At 39.5% G+C, this 15,714-nt stretch overlaps 1 protein-coding gene across 5 annotated transcripts in view; it reads right to left on the bottom strand.

Moving 5' to 3' along the window:
• il1rapl2 (interleukin 1 receptor accessory protein-like 2) overlaps positions 1-15,714 on the bottom strand; it is a 499,122-nt gene that overhangs the window by 175,867 nt on the left and 307,541 nt on the right. The window lies entirely within an intron of this gene.

Genomic DNA, 15,714 nt, shown 5'->3' with positions numbered 1-15,714 from the left:
GCTAATATTCTTTGATATGAAAGGTCAGCAACCCCAACTTGTGAAGCACAGATCAATACCTGTCACTGCTGATAAGCAACAATCTTGCCTTTGTTCACACAATGTATATGAGAGGAAAAAATACTGATTGAAATCATCACTGCACTGTTTTCCAATCTAGATAAAAAAAAAACACATAATAAACAAGGTACATAATTGTAATGTTTCATTGTTTTGGGTTTTTTCCCCAGTGGATTTTTACACTTGCACTAACCCATGAAAAACATCTTTCGATTTTTGTGTTCTGTAATGTTGCAATTTTTTTTTTATTACAGATTTATTTTGCCAAATTCATCATAAACACAAGTCCACTGTGCGCTGAAATACCAATAAAGCTTTAACAACAACGTTGGATTATAGGTTCACATGTGCAACGTGTTCACTTACAAACAGAAAGGGAGGAAATTTTGTGTGCCTAAAAACAATTGTCTCCCTTTTTTCCCCTGAATGTTCCAAATGTTGCAGTTCTTTCATGTTATTAAATAAGTGAGGAAGTAAAAAGTACAACTACTATTACTGTAGTGTGGGGATTAGCTTGTGTTACAGACCCAGCATGAGAGCCGATGTGTGTTTGAACAGTGTCTGCAGTCTCCTAGGCAAGGTGACTCCACTGAGTGTGTGTGTGTGTGCTTATGTACATTATTTGTGTGCAGAACTAAGTCCTTTTATCCCTCGGCATGTTTGTGAAATGAGTTTGTTATGCAAGCATGATGTTCTAATTATTCATGTGATGTACTGATCCTGGTCACATTCAGGTTCATATTCATGTTTATGTGAACATGATGTAAATACACAGTATCTGGATGTGTATACGCTTCCCCTGTCATTTACAGAATACTGCACTCGATTCTTATGTACGTGTAGTTTGTATGCATCTTTAAAAAGACGTTATTAACACGTTTTTCTACTTTGTTTTCAGTGATCAACAGGTGGCAGTAATGCATTCTTCATGATATACACAGTCACTCTTGCTGAACCAAACTTTACTGTGAGGCTTTACTTGCAGCAATGTCAGCCAATGAAATATAGTGTTAATTTAGGCCGGGTTAACGCTCATGATGGGTAAAGACTTTTTAGATTCCCAATAAATAAGCAAGCTGTTGGTTGTTGGACATCTCAGGGCAGGATGTTGGTCTTTTGTGGGATTTAAATGGAAACAATGACTCAAATATTCAACCACACTATTTTTTTTTTGCCATGAGCTAAGAAAATATTTTTTCTTCATCTTCTCACCCAGTTAAATGTCAGGTGGGTCCGTCAAGGAGGTTGTGTTTCTGGTAGCGTTTGCATGACGTTCTGTCTGTAGACACGATAGCTTGAAAAGTTTTAAATGAATTGTCGTTCAGCTTTGTAGGGGTGCAGAGTGGCCTCATGTTAATGATCCATTCAAATCTGGCTTACATCCACTCAGGCGTTCAAGGTCAACTCAGTGATTTATTGGTTAAAAATGGGCTAAAAGTTTTAAAACTTACAAGTGCAGTCTGTGAACATATAGAAAGTAAATATGTCACATTTAACTTCTGACCTCACATTTGACCTCTGACCTCTCCTTCAAGGTCAATAGAGTAATGCTATATAGAGCTATTTAACTGCCATTGCTTGTAATAACATGTAAGCATATAGGGAATTCTAAATATCACATTATAGTTTGGATCCAAATATTATGTCACAGTTGACCTCTGACCTCACTTTTACACTTTTTACTTTTACATTGTTAAGAGAATGAGCTGCTTGGTTAGTTAGAAATATACTGTAGTATAATATTATGTAATAAGCTCAAGTTATTCATGTCTGTTGTTTACACATCAGTGCCTGTTATCCATGACCTACTCCTACATGTTGGTATAATCACAGTAAGCGTCTTTCACACTACTCTTCTCTTATTTTTACTGCACTACAAACTTAAAGCACACTTAAAAGAACAAAACTGAATATATGTAAATAAAAAACGATTCCTTCCAAATTAATTACCCGGAGGAGGTTTGGACTCTTGGAGTACTTATTGTTCCCATTTGTACAAAACACCTGCTGATCAAAGAGACTGCAGGGCTTTGGGCAAATATTTTAGGGAATTTTTGCTTTTAATACTGTACACTGGTGCACTTCATGTTGACAGTAATTAAATTGTGCCATACCATACGGACTTTGGTGTTCTGTACGGTCTCAAAACTAGCTAAAGTACCATTAAATTTGTGTCCAGTGCTGATTTGAAGTGACTTATGCATGAAACTGTCCTTAACTGGGCTGAGCTCCAGAGGTCTGGAGGTAAATCATATGTATATATATATATATATATATATATATATATATATATATATATGGGTGATCGTGGCTCAAGAGTTGGGTGTTCGTCTTGTAATTGGCTCGGACAGTCTCGGTCGTTGTGTCCTTGGGCAAGACACTTCACCTACCGCCTACTGGTGATGGCCAGAGAGGCCGATGGTGCGATATGGCAGCCTCGCTTCTGTCAGTCTGCCCCAGGGCAGCTGTGGCTACAACTGTAGCTGCCTCCACCAGTGTGTGAATGTGAGAGTGAATGAATAGTGGAATTGTAAAGTGCTTTGAGGGCCTTGAAAAGCGCTATATAAATGCAATTCATTATTATTATTATTATTATTATATAACTAAATAGGAACATAAAAATACATAATAGATGGAATAAAAGGGTAGTTTACACACGTGCACTTCATGTGCAGTTTGTGCGAGGTAGTTCTGTGTGATCACATGTATAAGGCGAGGTCCTGATTGTGCTTCCTTTTTACTTTGCATGTTAAATTTAAACTCACACAGCACAATGGATAATTCAGATGTACCATCTTAGGAAAACTTCCACTTCCACGACCTGAAATCATTTCAATAAGGCTTAAACGAGTGACTTTGCAGATCACAGTCTAAGTGTACTTGAAGGACACTCAAGCAAGAGTTGTAGAAGCTGTGAGGATCAGACTTTACAGAGTTGTGTTGCTAACATTGGAGCGGTGGCTTGGTTTTCACAATTTCTCCTCTGCCCTTCCTTTCACCCTGCTTTAGCCCCTTCCTCTCTAAATCTACTGAGTCACATCATATTTCAGAGCATCCTTAAAACCCCTTGAACATCAAAGTGTCAAAACCAAGGCTTTACTTCGTTTTTTTTCCCAAAAAACTGGCCAGGGCAGCAGGCATTGGCTCAACGTGGCATGCACTGGCACATGTTAGCCCATATTGGCAAATGACTGGTGCCGACTCAGTGGCTGCCAAGTCACTGAGGACTGCCAAAGAAACTTCAAATGACCGTTCTCTCCTTCTCTGCACCTATTTCACTCCCCACTCCTCTCTGTTTTACTTTGTTACTGCCATCGTTGTTTTACCTCCCTCTCGTCTCTCTCCATCTCTTTGTTTCTTCCTCTTCCACTCACTGTCTTTATCTCCTGCTTGGAGTCTGGTAATCTGATGAAGAGAAAGGTTAAACATTTGGCTGGCATTAGAAAACACCCTTGTGACAATGTTGTGTGTATTTCTTGTGTGTGTGCCTTACCACAGGGGAATAGCTGAGAGAGAAAGTGTGGCAGGGAGAGGTGCGCATAAAGACAGAAATTTAAAAATGAAATTGCAAATGAGAATCTGGTCTTTTATTTGACTTCACCAGCAACCGCAGATAGGTGAAAGCGCTTGATGGGATGTGAGGTAGGGTAATGGCGGTGAAATTTCAGCAGAAAAACAGCAATTTATTTTGTGCAGCCATTAACTATGGCATCAGAAAAAATATGTAAAAAAAGATACACAGAATTACTTCCTGCCTTCCAAAATTACAAGCCTAAGTGTTTATTGATCTGCCACCTGTATTAAAGTTTGTTAAAGAGTTAAAGAAAGTTGCCATGGTTAAGAAAAACGTACACATTCGTTTGGTCACAGAGGGGTTTCAGGCTGAGGGCTGCATTGTTAAAATCAAACAGATTGCATGCCCAGTTACTCACCCTGAACTCCTCTCTAAGGGTTTTGGGGTTGTTGGGTTGTTGTTTTTTTTGTTTTTTGTTTTGCAGACCACAAAAAGTCGTCTGTCAGGAGAAATGTCAACGTGGGCCCTTTTTGTCTCGATAGTTCAACCCTGCCTTCTTCAGATTATGCTCATATGATTTGAGCAAAATATTCGCTGACAACTTGAAATGTCAGTGTTATGTTTCACATTTCAACTGCTGTCCAAAAATATTCACTGTTGCGATGTATATCTAATCACCCGTGGCAATGAAAGTGGGATTTCATTAACAGCATTATTTGGTGCAATCATTCCGATGGCAGCTGTGATAGATGTCAGCCACACTGCAACTCTTGATTTGATGGATGGCAGTATTGGTAAAAACTAACCCAGAAACTACGGTCCTGGGAACTTGCACATACATTTGCATGTAACCTGTGTCTGTTCCCCCTCTTGTGGCTGCACCTCCCTGAGTCTGGTCCTACCAGAGAGGTTACTCTGTATTATTCTAGGACCTTACAATATAAAGCACCTTGAGGCAACTGTTGTGATTTGGCACTATACAGTATAAATAAAACTGAACTGATTTGAATATAAATTTCTATCCACACAGCGATTTCACTATCTGTAGTCAGTCTTAGCAAAAAATACCCACTCTTCACTCTAAAGGGGAACCACTGTTGGCTTTTTGTGTGGTGGTACGTGGGCTCCAGTAACCTCGAGTTCTGTGTTTGATCAATTATCGATCTACAACATTGCAATCGTGCTAGTTTTTGAGTCATCAGGAAGTTCTACAGAATGGACTTCTGGACACCAAGAACAATGCCTGATCAGCAGACAGACAGACAGTTAACAGCCAAAGACAGCCAGCATGTTGGCCATCAAATCAAGTGTCCCTACAGCCAATCCAGCATTCAACCACGCAATCAGAAACTCAGAGCACCGGACAGAGTTCTCAGTCAGTCGGCTAAAACACTAGCTAGCCGATCAGCCTGTCACTGTGCCACCCGACTGACCCACCAATGACCCTACCTAGCCAAATGGCCTGTCCTGCCAAGATGTCACCAATTGAAACAACCTTTCATCCGCCTAACTGCTCAGCTAGCCAACCACAATTCTCTTTTTTAACCTTAGAGAGCAGCCAGCCAGCATTTCAACCAGTCTAGTTACTCATTTTCCCAGAGAACACGTTGCATTTCCATCTAATGTGCCGTGTTGAAGTGAAGAATGGGAAAAGCCAGAGGCATGAAATCTTTCATCTCATGCTACCTCGTTCACTATCTAACACTTATTTTGTTCATTTGGAGTCGTCCTCTCCATCATTTTGTCCTCCGCCATTCTCATTCTTCACCTTCATCTGCGTGTGTGAGTGTGTGTGTCTCCATCTACTTTTTGATTCCTTTTCTGCTTCAGTCTGAGAGAAAACCGAGTGTTGCAGGATAGAGGTTTGGTGCAATGTCTTTCCTGCAGCACTACAGCCTCAAAAGTAAAGTGAGACCTCTTGCTGGGTGTATCAATTTCTTTCTACATGATGTCTGTGTGTATATGTGTGTGTGTGTGCCATAGTCCTAATCATAGTGTGCGTATGGAGGGTCTTGGGCAGTCGCCGCATGCTCTCTCTCCCTACTGAGGTCCTTATACCTGCAGAGAAAATGGATTTTTGCTTTTCTTTTCTCCTCTACTCATTTCTCCATCTCTTCCAACTCTCTCCTTCATCTCTCTGTATAATTCCATCTTCTCTCTATCAACTGTCCTGTGTTTTTCTCTCCGTGTATTTGCCCTCTCTCCCCACCCCTCCAATTTAACTACTTTCTCCTTGACTCTTTTTTTTTTACCTTCTTTTCTCTCTCTCTCTCTCCCTCTCCTTCCCGCCCACCTGCCTCCATTTCTTCTGCTCCCTCCCTGTGCACATCTCTGTTTCTCTGCTTCACTTGGACAATGTTATTTTCCAGTTACGGTCTCCTGAGAAGGAATGTCACTCTACTTTTGTTCACCTAGACTTTTTTTAACAGTGTCTTTAGGCTGCACCCCTCTCGCAAACCCACCCACTACAACATACACAAGGGACTTTACTAAACCTTTAAAAGTGTGTAAACCCTTTGAGGTTTTCTAAATTTCTGTATAAATGTGACCAATAATAGCAGTTAATTCAGGGGTGAAATTACTCAGAATTTCTATCAGTGGGACGGAACGTGTAGTTGTAAATGTGAGCGTGGATGATTGCATGCCTGTGTGTGTTACTTGGGCATTCTGACCAGATGCCACTTCTTGCCCTATATATGACAACTGGGGCTCCAGCTTCCCACAACCTAGAATTGGATAATCGAATGATAGAACAGCTGGACGTATGTGATGACAACATTTCTGAGAGCTTCACAAAAAAGACTTGTCCAGGCTGGCAAAGGTTAGAGAACCATTTCTAAAGAGTGTTGACTTCATCAGTCAGTCAGACATATCGTGAAAGAAATTCATCACCCTTCACAGAGGAGGTCGACCAACAAAGATCACTCCAAGAGTAGAGCATGTAATATTGTGAGAGGCCACATACATCTGCCGATGTTTGTGTTCAGAAATTTGCCAAGAGGATGCTGACCAACAACCATTGCCCTCCTGAAGGAACACCACTACAATCCAGCATTAGCAGCTCATCCGATCTGTGAAATATGGGCCTGTTTTAAGAAATATCATGGATGTACTTGAAACAATGATAATAATTGGGACAGGCTCCAGTCCCCCCACAACCCTAATGAGTATAAGCGAAAGAGGATGGATGGAGTGACAGCTGTGTGAAAGTTGTTAAATATCCATTCAAGTTTTATGTTAACCCGACTCTAGACGTTGTTGAACACTCCAACAACTCTTTAAATGAAGTTAAAATAATCATGGAACAGATTTCCATATTAATAAATTACTTTCTGTTAGCATTAAGTAGCTGGACTATGTAATCATAGATCAACTCAATTAAATTAAGTTGGAATAAAAAACTTGCATAATGCTAAAGTAAAACAATTTAATCACATGGAAATCCTTCACACCGACTTCATGTTACTTACAGGATCCAATTTAAAATGTTACTTTTTGATTTTAAATCATTAAACGGTGGAGCCCCTTCCTACCCATCTGAGCTCTTATCTCTTCATTCTCCAGAAAAAAAACATGAAGTCTGGTTCAAAATGATTCATATCCGTTCCAAGGTCTAAGCTTAAATCTCACGGTGGCCTTGTCTGTTGCAGGTTCCAGACTCTGGATTAGTCTGCCTCTAAATATTAGACCTGCACAAACACTGGAACATTTTAAATCTTTACACATTTGACCTTTGACATGCTTAAATGACTCACGTAGCAGGCATCCAGGAGGCGTCCCAGTTAACCACCATCTCTGAAGGAGAGCCTTCAGAGGATGTTCAGCACAGTTTAGTTTAACTGAACTTGTTTAACTGGATTTCACAAAACTCAGTGGTGTTTAGGCCATATTTATGTATAAATGCAGAAATATTTTTCTGTAAGGTATAACCACGATAACCAGTCATCACATCAAAAGAAACTAATTTCATTTGTAATTGGATTTGTTTGGCTTGTCACTTGCAGCAGAGAGCAACACAAATTCAGGGAGACCTGAGTGAAACTGGTGTAATTACTCATGTACTTTGTTTCATTTATTGTAAGCAAAGTGAAAAAAAAGTTGCAAAATAATATATCAAATCCTTTTTATACTGACATATAGCCTTTTACATTCATATGGCAAGCTTATTAACGCAGACATCGAACAACAGTGCTCACAGAGCACAGCTTTCCCCAAAGGGCAGAGGCTGTACTAAAACTTGGATGCTTTATGATGTTTTTATTACAAAATGATGACGTCAGTGTGTTGTGTTGCTGCAGGGCATTGTATTGGAAAAATAAAAACGTATTGTAGAGCTCTCTCTATGCCCTTTCAAATGATATATCACTACATACGGTTTCTTGAAGATTATTTTTCAAGGTCCGATTTGACCTTGGGCACCAGCAGTGAATGTCAAGGTCAAATGCTTTGCTGACCAACGTACTCATGTCCTAAGAGTCACACGCATCGAAATAAAGGATTCTGCACTTAAATAATGAATTGTGCAATAAAATATGCATTTGTAAATTCATTTATGAATTCTCTTATAATTATTCGCTTATTTTTTTAATTACTAAAGTAATTTGTTATTTATTTAATTTAAGACAAAAACACTATTTATAAATCAATATTTCAAAATGAATTATTAATCCTTTAATAAATACTTCAAATTTAAAATGAATTTTACAAAAAAGAATTAAACTGTCAATAAAAACTAGTATACTGTATATTATTGTGAAGTTTGATGATCCATAGAATACAGCTAACATATAGTGTTTTGCAAATTTTTTCATTTGGTGTGACCTTGATTCAAATTTTTACCAAACTTAAGTAATAATCAAATTAACTTGATCTTTTATTTCTGTCTACCATCACACAACATTTGAAAATGATATCTGTGGATACTAGACCGCAAATAACCAAACAGAGCCAATGACATACTTCCTCCCTTTGGAGGGAGAATACAGCAGCACTTCAGTGTAGTTTTTGGTGATTAGCAACACAGGGGCACCACAGGGGACTGTCCTCTCCCCCTTCCTCTTCACCCTCTACACCACAGACTTCAGCCACTGCACAGAGACCTGCCATCTTCAGAAGTTTTCTGATGACTCTGCGGTGGTTGGATGCATCAGCAGGGATGATGAGACAGAGTACCGGGCTGTGGTCGACTCCTTTGTCACGTGGTGTGAGCAGAATCATCTGCAGCTCAACGTGGCAAAGACCAAGGAACTGATCGTGGACTTCAGGAAAACCAGGAAACACTTGACCCCTGTTTCAATCCAGGGGGTCAGTGTTGACATTGTGGAGGACTATAAATACCTTGGAGTATACATTGACAATAAACTGGACTGGGCTAAAAACACCACAGCACTTTACAGGAAGGGCCAGAGTCGTCTCTATTTTTTGAGGCGACTGAGGTCCTTCAACATCTGCCAGAAAATGCTCAGGATTTTCTATGAGTCTGTTGTGGCCAGTGCGATCCTCTATGCTGTTGCATGCTGGGGGAGCAGGCTGAGGGTCGCAGATGCCAACAGACTTAATAAACTAATCCGTAAGGCCAGCAATGTTGTGGGGATGGAGCTGGACTCCCTCAAGGTGGTGTCGGAGAGGCGGATGCTGTCCAAGATAAAGACAATGTTGGATAACACCTCCCACCCACTCCATGACATGTTGGTCAGTCACAGGAGCTCGTTCAGTGAGAGACTGAGATTACCGAAAAGCACCACTGAACGACACAGGAAATCATTCCTGCCTGTGGCCATCTCCCTGTACAACGCATCCACTTAACACACTGTTTGCTGCTACAGCTACACATGTTTCTTTTCCAAATATTTATTTATAAGTGACTTATGTATGTATGTATATATATGTATATATTGTACTATTCTTAGTTAGCGTATTGTCTGTCTTGTCTTAATGTTGGTTTAAAATGGAGCACTGTAACAAAAAATAATTTCCCCCAGGGATCAATAAAGTATTCTGATTCTGATTCTGATTTTTCCCAATATTTCAGTATCAGGAAAATACTTACAGCAGATAAATCCTCCTCCCCATTCAACACGATGTCACTGACTTGTACCTTGATGACGAGGTACTAAACAGTGGATTTTCCTCTTTTTGTGTTTTGTTTTTTTCTCTCTGCAGCAGCTGTGAGAATGAACCAAAGCATTAAAGCTGAAGCTGAGAGTCTGACTGTATTGAAAGTGAAGCTACAGAAGCAGCACACTTTGGTGACAGTTCACAACAGATGAATCATTCACACTGTCACATTGTTTCCTCACATTCATTTAATAAATTGCTAAAATAATTTGAGGTCTTTCAACAACAAGTATGAACACATAATGCAGCCGGCTGTAAAGCGCAGCGCAGGCTCAGGACGTAGTCCATGAATTAAAGAAGGCCAGCCTCTTTGAAAAGGTTATCAAAAGGATCACTGTGGACTTTGAATCCCAATTATTTTGCCTTAGGCCAACAGAGTGTTATCTTGTATTTGAGAATTCAACTTAGTTTTCACTTTTTAAAACAAGACAGGACAAGTAGTTTGATTTTTTTCTTTTCTTGTAGCTTGTATTTGGACCAGCTCCTGTGTGAACTCATGAGAAGATCACATTACACCAGTGAGAATTGACTGGGAAAGAAGAGACACCCTTTTGCTACGAACAAGCACAACGCCATTAGGTCTGCTATTCGAAAACATATTTTCACAGCCCACAGGATCCCCCTCACTGTAGAGATTAAGAGTTCAGATTTTCTATTTCTTTAATTTGTTACCAGTCTGCATATACGGTGCACTGTGCCGCACCGCAGCAGCAGGGTTAGAATAGAGAAACCCAAAAGGAAAACAAAAAAGTTTCCTAGAAAAGCTCCCCATTTTCCCCTTGACCCTCTCTGTCACGGCTTGTTAATTCACTAAAGATGATATAGATATCTTATCACACACATCTATCACTGCTGACAAGCACAGGGTTTAGAGAGATTAATGGAGGGGTGGATTGTTGAGAGAAGGGAGGGGTACAGATGAATGGTCAAATATGCAGGAGACAGAGACTAAACAGGTTTCTTATTTATATACGATACATTTCTAAAACATAGATGTTGTAATGCCATGGTCTCAGCTTAAATATGTTCTGTTTTCAAAGATTTTTTTAAACTGCTTGAAGCTAGTGATACGAGATTTTAATATTAAGATGATTAATGGTTTACCTTTGCATTTCTAAACCTTATATAATCCACTCGATACATTTGTCAGCTCTGACGAACAAGACGAATACGAAGCAGCAATTAGAAACTAATAAAGCCCACACAGACGTGCAAAGCAGAATATGCATGTTTAATTTTCTATAACATTTTTAAAACATAGAATATCTGCCACATTTTCGGTTAGTGTTCACACTAAATACTGATTAAATAGCTGTTAATTGTGTAATTATTATTTATCATCTGTACATTATCACAAAACATTTATGAGACTACCCAGAAGACTGAATTCAAATGTTCAAAGTTTCTGCAGACTCACATGTTTAAATGTTTAACTTCGAGTCAAGAAAGGCTTTGGCCTACGTCAGTTGGTTTCCCCTACAAAACGACATTAAGGTAGGTTAAAAAATTAAGGTAGGTGAAAAGTCGTGTGTATACAGGTTAGGGTTAGGCGATTTGTCAGCATGTCCAAATGTGGTGGGTGGCCAAAATACTAACACCAAGATGTTAAAATGCAGAGCACAAAACCTATACAGTGATCCCTCGCTATAACGCAGTTCACCTTTCGCTTTTTTTTTAACAGCGCATTATCTTCTGCGTCCTGTTTGGCTGTAGACCATTGTCAATTAATCTCCTCCGTGTCTCCTGTACAGTACAGAAAGCGTCCAGCTTTTCAAATTTACATAAATCTTTGATCGCTAGCAGAGTGACTCTGAAGTGCTGTACTGTTTGTTTGTAAGTTTTCTCCCCAACAAACACAACAATGTCGACGAAACGTTTTGCACCATCAAAGACACCTGTGGTAGCTCCCAGAAGGCAGAGGAAGAATGTTGGAATTCTGGACATGCTAAAGGAACATAGAAGTGACTGTATTTTTCGGATTAAAAGGCGCATTAAGTGAAACAAAACATTCAGATAAGTCAAACATTCCTCAGCTCATTCTTCTTGCTTCCTCTACTTCCGTACCATTGATTCACTAATGTTGAATTCTCTGGCAGTTGCTCTATTCCCATGTTGTGGACCTGAAAACAGGATTTGATCTTTGGTTTCATTCTATATGGACTTATTTTTCTATGAAGGTTTGAGAGTGTTTAAATGAGAGAAGTGTGAAAATGTTCATGCCTGTCTGAGAAGTGTTCAAAGCGTGTAGTGAGGGGTGTTACAGCCTTAAAACATCTATGAAAATTGTAAAAAATAAACCTATCATGGATTATTTTTAGAACATAACTCCCGCGATAAATGAGGCACCGCTGCATATACTCTTTTTACAAACAGTCCATGCTCTTACTGGATAATTAACAGCTTAACCTTTAGCTCTTAGCATTAGTTAACAGCTAACAGTATTTTGTGCTAACACTAAGATTTCTTTAACACATTAAATATTCTGCAAAGATTATTTTAAATGGGCACACATTACAGGAACACACTACATGAAAACTACACTGAAAACTGTTATATGTTCATATACTTATCCATATTTGTTCAAAATAAATAAATACATTCATGTTACCATGGCAAACAATGTGCAACCATCTGCAAAAGATATTCCAGTATCCTGAAATGCTGATATACTGCAAAGAGGATTCATGTTATCGTACGAAGATAGATCAGCTATTACACAGTTTTATTGGTTTTTTATGTCAATCCAGCTGAAAATAATCAAATGTCAAATCAAATTTAATTTCACTTTTGTAAACTGAACTGCACTTAATGCCAGGATTGAATTCCAAGAGTAAAATTTAAATTAATCATGAAAATGGTTTTTTTGACTGTATGCAACAGGCCACATGTCGCCTGTTCTTTATTATAGCAACAAAAACATGTGTACGAGGGCAATAAGCACATTTGAAAGTAGAGTTTGTCTTGCTCCTGTGTTGCAGTTTCTGTACATGGTTACAAATTCTAGATACAACCTTCAGCAGTATAATAGGATCCAGTTGGTGGCTCACCATTAGGATAGGGGGGACTGTGCCTCTTTGTGTGTATGTGTCTATGTGTGTGAATGTGTGCGTGTATATGTGTGCTTGCTAATAAGAAACCCTGAGACAATGACAGACACCAAGCCCTAATTAGGTTGTCATGCTGAGAGAGCAAGGGAAAGACAGGAAGAGAGAGAGAGAGGGGGGGAGAGAGAGCTTATTAAGGAGGATAGGTGTCAAGTTCTGGCAGAAAAAAGAGGTGGGAGGAGAGCAAATAAGGGGGAGGATGAGGGCAATGAAGGGGTAGAAGGAATCGGACGCTGATGTGGGGAAAGAAAAGGAGTGGGAATGGGAAACAATGGAACATGGTATGTAGGAGTGAGGAAAGAGAAACAGGTGGTTCAGGTGTAGAGGACAGAAGCTGCTGGCAGGATGAAGGGAAGAGGAGGTGTAGGAGGGAATAAAAACAGCTAGGAAGAGGAAGGGGAAAAGATGGAAACAGAAAGGAGAAAGCTGAGGTAGAGAAGGTATCAGATGCAGAGAAGGAAGACAAACAGGATCAAGCACAAAGCAGGTCGAGTGATTTATGGAATAAAACAAGAGGAGAGCAGTGCTGCTGGTGCAACCAAAGCTTCCTTTTTTCCAAATGAACTGGCTAATTGTGGCTAACTGGGATACAAGCACGTGGCAAGTCAGATTTTTCAAAGGGTGGTAAAAAAAAATCCATCACAGTGTAGCTTTTGGAGGTTAAACCAAACGTGACAGCATTTAACTAACCACCGTATGGTAACGTTAAATCTGAAATGGCAATGACAGTTGGTCAATATGTTACTGTTTACCTCAATTTCCACTTAGAAATGTAGAGTTTCTTTCATGTTGTCTGCCTGCTTCACTTTCTCACCTTGTCACCCTTCGTTTGCAACATTGTTGTGTTAAAAAATATGGAAGTAATAAAAAGCTGTTACAGAAAACCCCAAACATCTGAATGCATGTTTATGTAATCAATCCAGTTAATTCTTCTTTGTGGGAAAAGATAAAAAAATAAATACGACTACATCTCATGGTCCACATCGGCAGATTAAGTTCAGCTGTCATTATATACGATATGTGTTTCAAAGCTTTAGAATCTGTGGTTGCTCTCATCTTCTGCCAGATATGGTTGAAGTCATGATTTTCTTCCACTTCTGTTTTTCTCTGTCGCTTCCACTTTTCCACGCTGTCAAAGTCCCTATATCTGCAGCTCTGACGTCAGACCATCTTGTTGGTTCTCTACAAAAGCTTTAAGAGCTACCCTGTGATTGTGCCACTTTAAGGCCTCCAGGACATTCTCGCTGAAGAACCTTCTTCCGAGGCTACTTCCAACATTTAACTCTGCATGACATTCTGATATTGAAGTTCTGTGTTCACTGATGGAAGCCTGACTCCCATTAACCTTTTTACTGTTTTGTTTTTTTCCTCACTAATTTCAACAAATACTGTGATGCCATTCCAGTTGATCCGTCTTTACTTAAACAATGCTGCGTGTCACTTCCTCTCATTGTGAGCTACTTCCATAAGAATTCCAGCGTGCTCCAAGTTTGGTCTAATAAATGACATCAAGGAAGAAAAATCTTTTGTAATCTTTAGGTGTCATTCTGTGTTCATAAGTGTGTTTATTTTGGTTATCTGCAGTGTCGAGCTATCTTTGCACCACCTTGGGAAAAATATTGTAGGAAAAATAGATATTAGTGTAATATAATTAACTTTTTCCACAAGACATCTTTATAAATACATTTTACAGCTTATAAGTGTAATATATATATATATATATATATATATATATATGTATATATATATATATATATCCGATACCTGGGTGTCCACATCACTCAGGACCTGTCATGGTCCTGTCACATCAACACCCCGGTTAAGAAAGCCCGTCGGCGTCTTTTCTTCCTCAGAAGACTTAGAGACTTCCATCTGCCACTGAAGGTGCTCAAGAACTTTTACTCCTGCACCATCGAGAGCGTCCTGACGGCAAACATCTGCACCTGGTTTGGGAACAGCACCAAGCACGACAGACGAGATCTGCAAAGAGTGGTGCGCTCGGCCGAACGCATCATTCAATCAGAGCTCCCTGACCTGCTGTCCATCTACACCAAGCGGTGCAAGTCCAAAGCTAGGAAGATTATGATGGACCTCTCCCATCCCAACAATGGACTCTTCTCACTGTTGAGGTCTGGGAAGCGCTTCTGCTCCCTTAAGGCCAAAACAAAGAGGATGAGGAGGAGCTTCTTCCCCCAGGCTATTCGGGCCCTGAACAAGGTGTAGGACTGGACTCTCCCACACACGTCACTATAAGACTGGACTCTCACACACACATCACATCACCACACGCACGCTGGTTTTTCTTTATGCACACTTCCTATAATTTAAAATCTTTATAATCTCTTTCTACTATTTGCACATTTTTTTTTACTGTAAATTTCTAAGTTAATTTATAAACTTTTGTAGTAACCTGTAAATTGTAAATACTGCAAAACCACTGTCATTTAATGGTTGGGCATTGCACAGCTACAAGCATTTCACCCCCATATCATACTGTGTATGGTTGTGTGTGTGTGACAAAAAAAAATTTGAATTTGAATTTATACTACAATAACTGAAGCAGTTGTGCAGATTTGTTTCTGTTTGTTTCCTCCCGCTCCACCACACTACGCTGTCATTACAAATTTACACATAAACACATATTTCTAGAGGGCCTTACAGGGCTCAGTTTCTGATGTAGTGCCAACTGTCATATTGTACATTTTCAATTGAATAAACTGGCAGGATGCCACTCAACTGGCAAGCACAGGTGCACCATCTCACACCAAATGTCCACACAGGCGCACACACTCACCTGCAAGGCATAAAACCAATGTTCTGATATTGCAAACACACCTCAAAAAATGCTAATTTCCTACTAATTGACTAATTGTCAAATAATAAAATAGCAGCTTAAGATATGATGAAACGTTTTGTAAT

Source organism: Maylandia zebra, linkage group LG2, assembly GCF_041146795.1.
Source record: "Maylandia zebra isolate NMK-2024a linkage group LG2, Mzebra_GT3a, whole genome shotgun sequence".
NCBI classification, from domain to species: domain Eukaryota; kingdom Metazoa; phylum Chordata; class Actinopteri; order Cichliformes; family Cichlidae; genus Maylandia; species Maylandia zebra.
Note: the sequence above shows the minus strand (reverse complement) of the source record. Positions and strands in the feature narration are given on the sequence as shown.